Below are 6,430 nucleotides of genomic sequence, written 5' to 3'. Positions count from 1 at the left end.
CAAGGCGCGTCAGGCGCAGGCCCCGCCTTTGGCCCGCCCACGCTCTCAAGGCCCCGCCCATCCCGCAAGGTCCGGACGCTGAGGGCGCCGGGTCCCTGACTCAGCGGCGGATCCCGCCCGCGCGCGCCGGGCCACCTCAGCTCACAGCCCCCACTTCTCTTCTCACCTGCCCACTGCCCGAAGGCTTCGCATCGCTTCCTATCCCCCCGCGCGCCCTTTGCAGCTCTCATCAGCACCCCTCTCTGCCTCTTCAGCTTTTTGTACTCTTTCCCTAACCCCCTAGTATCGTTCTAAGCTCGCATTGGCGCCTTCTCTTTTCTTCTGGAAGGCCTTCGCCGCTCACTGAGTTGGCCTCGGCTTCCTCCTGCAGTTCTTCTGCCGGTTCCTCTTCCCCGTCCCCGTCCCTGCCCCTCTCCCTGGCTTGCTGGAGCCTCAGGGCCCCAGCGGGTACCCGGCGCCTTCCCTGCCACCTGTACCTGCTCTGCAGTTCGCACCTCTTTGGCCGCATCTGCCTCGCCTACGCGTCCTAATTTCCCTCCCTCTGGCCCGCTCTCAGAACCCTCTTGGCAGGCTCACACTTTACTTATGTTTTGTCCGTCCTATCTGTTCTGACTCCTCCACACACTTAGGTTGCATTTTGGGTATTCAACCATTGCTTGTCCATGCTTACATGAAGCTAAAGCCACACTGATGAACTAGAAGCACAAATCAAGGAGATAGATCGCAGAGGTGACCTTTCAGTTCCATAGTTGTCTCTACAACTATGTGTTAATTGACACTTACATTTAAAGGAATGGAATTTTTCTATTGGGGCTTACAACTCACAAATTTTAGATGTTTTTTCCCTCGAACCTTTCCTCAGTTTTGTTTTGTTTTGTATAAAATACATAGTAGAATGAGCACCATAACCTCTCGTTTTCTTACCTATAAATGAGGGATTCATTTGTCCCACATTTAAATTTTTGTTTCTGAATTAAAGGGTTTTGTATTTGGAAGGAGCATGTGGCTTAAGTGAGTCAGGAGTAGGCAAAACATGCACATGTTACTGGAAGTCTGGTAACTTCATTTTTAAAACTGCAACTTGGAAGAGTTAGGGTGTGATGTGGAAATGAGTTAGGAAATGAAGGAGGCTGAGTAGGCCTTTGGAGTTACATCCACATGTTGTTTTAAATTATGTGAGTAAACATTATTATCCTAAAATTGAGGAGTTTAAACTATCTTCTAAACAAAATCCAGGCTCTATGTGGACCTTCAAAGTTTAAAACCATTGTTGAATTGAACAACAGCATTACAAGTATTTGAAAGCCTAATAAACCATCTGTCCATCTACTTTATCACAAATTGGGAAAAGGATAAGTGTAAATGCCAAAAGCCGAAAACTGGGTTGCTAACTACACACAAAACTAATAAATCCTATCACAGAGAACAAGTATATGAAAAACTCTAACGACTATGGCCTCCGTTCCATTGCTTTGGAAATAGAATCATGTAATTTTATAATTGAATTATCTAGTCCTTAATATCACCTGGAGTCTAATCTTTTCATTTTACAGATGAAGAACTGAAGCCCAAAGAGGGTAATTTACTTGTTCAGTATTACCCAGATTTATTGGATTCAAAGCCAGTCATTATTCAGGTTTGGATCTTGTCTCACATACCTGCCTGTATCTGGCTTATACTACTCAACAGCAGAAGTCTTTGCCTTTGCAGTTTTGCCTACATGGTCTGAGTGATGTATGAAATTGAACTTGATATTAGCTAGGACGGTATTGCTCTTACAGGCCATTTTTGTGCCACTGGCTTCAAGGATTCCTATTTATAAACTCTATCTCACCTGCTCAGGGTTCATCTTTATAATCCAGGCAATTCTGGCCAGGCCTGTGGAGCCATGCCCCAACCAAACACATTTATCGGAGGAGGTGCAAAGAGCTGTCCATGACTGTAGATGTTATGAAGTCCCTATTGTCAAGAAAATTACAGAGGCGCTTGGATGGCTCAGTTGTTTAAATGTCTGACACTTGATATCACCTCAGGTCATGATCTCACAGTCTTGAGAGCAAGTCCTATGTTGGGCTCTGTGCTGGGTGTGAAGCCTGCTTAAGATTCTTTCTCTCTCTCTCTCTCTCTCTCTCTCTGTCTGTCCCCCCACTCTCACTCACACACACTTGCTCGCTCTTTCAAAAAAAAAGAAAAAGAAAGAAAAACATTATTTAAAAATGATGGGGTTACTGGGGAGGTAAAATATGAAATAAAATGATAAACGACTCACCATTACTAACCAAGAATTCAATCATAAAATCCAAATCTTAAACGGAAAATTATCCATGTAAATCAAGAAAAGATCTCTTAAAAGAACAAAAAGAAAGAAAGAAAGAAATGAAAAATTTGGATTGGTGTAAAAGACTGTTTAAACAAAGGTACAGGGAAAAAAATGAGCAAGCTAAGAATGGGGAAAAGTTAGGAGATCAGATAACTTAGAACAGGAGGCTCATTTTAGAAACAATAGAAAACCAAAGCTGAAATGGTAAGGTAGAATTATTCATAGAATGCCCTAATTTGAGCCTGAAAATTTTAGACTTGATCCAATAGGAGATCATTCCGGGTGGATTTGGCAGGGGAGAAGGTTGCAGATGAGACAGAAGACCGTAACTTTTGAAGTGGCAAGTGGGTTTTAAAAGAAAGATTAGTCATAAATACAACTAAGGAAAGATGTGATGTCAGTGAGTATATATACAGGAATCAAAGAAGAGTAAAAAGTCCAAGATGACTTAGGATGAAGGCAGGGTCAAGAATGGTATTCACTGAGCACATTGGAGTTGGAAGGTGACTGGCACTCAGAGGGTGCTCAAAGAGTGATCAGCCTCCCATTGGTAGACAAGGAAGTGAGAAATTTTCCCAAGGTAAGCTTTCCTATCCATCCCATCCTCATTCCGGAAAACTTTAGTTTGCTACTCAGATTGAATTAGAAAGAAAGCTCTCACCCTGTCATAGGCCTTATGCTGGTGTTTTATGGTCGACCTATTTTTATTTCCGTTTCAGCCCTACTGATGTAAAAGTGCTCAGTGGTGCAGTATATAATGTTACAGTCGGAAATAAATCAATGAGTGTTTGCTGAATACATACCAAATGCTTCTCCGCACTCTGCTAGGCCTGGAGGGCGGCAACAGTATAAAAAAGGCCTCTTCCTTTCAGAAGCTGCTGTCTGGTTGGAGAAAAAAAGGTCCACACACATGACACAATAGAAAGTAAATTCCACGGAGAGTGACAACAAACTGTGGGACGTGTAAAGTGTGCCTACATAGAAATAGGAGGGTATAGGGTTGAACAGATTAGAAATGATATAATCTCTAGTGTTCTTCATTCAACAGATTTTCATTAATCTTTAAGTTCTAGGCTCTGGAAGGAAAGCAATAAAATAAAAAATCTGCTCTCAGAGAGTATACATTCTATTTGGTAGAGACAGAGAGGAACAAATAAATATATAACTACCAAATTATAATAATGGCCCTAATTAAAGTTAAATGTAAGGGCATCAAAATGAGTAGAGAGTAGATTAGATCTTTCTGAGGAAAATTTAAACAACTTGAATGAAAGAAACAAGTCATGGAATGATCTGGAGAAGAGAAATTCAGGTAGAGAGTAAACTAGTGTAGAGCCCTCAGGAGGGGTCAAGCTTAGTGTCTTTGAGACTAGAAAAGGCAAGTGTTTTTGGAATGTAAAGAGCCAAAAGGAAAGTAAGGGAGATGAAACAGGAGAGAAAAGTAAGGCCCCCCTAGGTAAGAAGGGATTTTAAGTTCAGCTTATAGATATTTGGAAGATTAGTCACTCTGGAATTGTGGATTAGAGAAAGGAAAGATAACCTGGAAGACCAGAGAGAAGCCTGTGTGATAATTCAGGCAGAAGATGATGAAAGGAGGACAAGTCTGGTGACAGGGTTAGCAAAGAAGACAAAAATGTCAACGAGATCAACTATTGCGTATTTATGTAGGGTGGAAAATGGTGTTGGCTGGGGAGAGTTCACAGGGACAAATACAGCAAAAAGGTCAAGGAAAATAAACACGAAGTAAAAGCTAGTACAGTTAACTAGAAAGATGTCATGTGTGACCTCCAAGAGAAGACTTTTCATATGGGGGGTGCTAAGAAGTCAGGAAACGAAGGCAGTGAACTCTGACTGTAAAAATCAGTACAGATCAGCGGTGGCCAGATGGCTCTGTCGGTTGAGCATCTGACTCTTGATTTTGGCTCAGGTCATGATCTCAGAGTCATGGAAGGGAGCCCTGCATTGAGCTCCACACTGAGTATGGAGCCTGCTTGGGATCCTTACTCTCTCTCTCTCTTTCTCTCCCACTCTCCCTCTACTCTTCCCCTCCCTCAAATAAAAAAAAAAAATAAGTAAATAAAGAGAATCAGTACAACTAAAAATATACAAATTTAATTTTATTCTATTTACCTTCTAAGGCTTTTCACATTTGGAATACTATTGGACTTTTAAAGCCATTTGAACATCCCCAGCCAGGTCTAATATTTTGTCTTTATACTAGAGAACAAATGTATACCTTAGAGATATAAGTTTTCTGGGCCAAAAATTAGTCCCCATCAATATCTCTCTCCTCTACATATGATCAGAAAAAGTTCACTCTTACTCCTGGGATATAGCAAGAGTCTAACAGTAGAAACACGAAAGGAGATGCAGCACCATCTCAGTTATGGTTCCGTTATTGCCACCTGTCATGTTTAGACCATGTGGGCTGTGGGTGTTACCTTAAGCACATCACATAACCCCGCTGAACTCCAGGGTTCCTTGGTAAGGAAAAAGAGTCTCAGATCTTAAGCTTATAGACATACATGTTGGCACTTCTATAAAAGAGAAACAAATACCATTCTGTGAGATCCACATGAACGGCTCCTACGACTCCAAGTAATTCTTGCACAGTCTTTCCAAAAAGACAACTTGGTTGAACTAAATGTTCTTTTGTTCAGCACATTTCAAGCAAATTTCAGAAAATTTCAAGACAAATTTCCAGGGTTTTTTCCCCCCCTGGAAACAAACTAGTCTAGTTTGATAGAATAGAAGGAGAAGTGTAAGTCCCCTCCATTCACGGTTATGCAGCCAGAGTATCTCAAGAAAACCAAGCTCGACTCTGGCTAAGATGTTTCTACACATGCATGTGCATGCCTTTTCCCAATTGTCTGCTGTAGGTGAGTAGAGTGTGTTAATTCATTAGGTGTTATTCAAAGATGGAATGTTATTAACACTCTCTTTTACTTGGAATATACTTCGTTTGGGGGTCCATTAGGAGCAGTTAATCTCTTGGGATGGTTTGGAAATCATTAAATTCAATGAAGGAAAAAAAAAAGTGCAAGTTATTCTAAAAATAATCATGAAATTTACTATGTTTAATTGGCTGGCCCAAATGCTTCTCAAGTCAATAGTGACCAAAGATCCCTAGCATTAATGAACAATTACCATATTGCTGAAATCAACACCATACTTGGCCTGAAAAGCCTTCTTGTTTTTGGTGCTTAAGAAGCCAAAAACATTAGTAGCCCAGGAAATATAAAATGTACTCTCTGTTGATACATTGATCTCTTTAAATTACAGTTTAGCTATTCCAACAATACAATGAAAGGAATTTGCTTTGTCATTGTTACCTTTTGGCCCAGAGACAGAAGAATTTTACACTGCAGTTCATCTTGTACCTTTTATCAAGGATAAATTCATGTTTTTATTTAAAAGCAAAGAAAGCTTACATAATCTCTCCTAATGATTAGCCCTTCCAGAAATTATCTGTTGCTTGGAATCAGTGTCAGCCAACCAAGTTCAGATGGTAAAAAAGTGTTTGATCTGCAGTGATGTGATTTAGAATACTGTGTGCATAGAAGGTACAGCTATGCACATACAGAGAACATATTTATCTAATTTGACTGCCAGTGATTTAATTAATGTTTGTCAAGCACTTTGAACATGAAAAGAACTATCTGAAAGCTGAGAGCTATTACTCATAATCATTTTTTCCTATTTGTTGAACTAAAATTAACATACAAATGTGATACTCATATCTGCAAGAGATACACTCCTATTATAACAAACCCATTGGACTATACTTTAAGAAAGTCTCATTAAAACTTTAAGGCTCTGGTTTCCAAAAGTCAGGCTTCAAGCTGGTTGGGTATCATCCATCAGTAGATTTTGAAGCATACAGGCTAAATAAACAACAGTGACAGCTTGGGGAAGTGTATGCACCTGTTTATTGAGAAGATGTTAACAAGGGCAAATCTAAAATAAGAATGCATACCGCAACCTGATTTTTAAGACATTTTTGTGCATGCCTACACTTAAAATCACCCATATTAACATCTAATTTTTTCCTTCCAAATTTCTCTCCAAAGAAAAACTACTAATGAGCACGAAGCCTCAGTAACAATCTGA

At 40.2% G+C, this 6,430-nt stretch overlaps 1 long non-coding RNA gene across 1 annotated transcript in view; it reads right to left on the bottom strand.

The window, feature by feature from the left end:
* LOC115286517 overlaps positions 1 to 3,185 on the bottom strand; it is a 15,104-nt gene extending 11,919 nt beyond the window's left edge. Inside the window, exon 1 of the long non-coding RNA XR_003906103.1 lies at positions 3,124 to 3,185. This is a non-coding gene — a long non-coding RNA (uncharacterized LOC115286517). The remainder of the gene's footprint in view (positions 1 to 3,123) is intronic.
* Positions 3,186 to 6,430: the final 3,245 nt, after the last annotated feature.

Source organism: Suricata suricatta, chromosome 3, assembly GCF_006229205.1.
Source record: "Suricata suricatta isolate VVHF042 chromosome 3, meerkat_22Aug2017_6uvM2_HiC, whole genome shotgun sequence".
Lineage (NCBI taxonomy): Eukaryota > Metazoa > Chordata > Mammalia > Carnivora > Herpestidae > Suricata > Suricata suricatta.
This window is presented reverse-complemented; position numbering and strand designations above follow the sequence as displayed.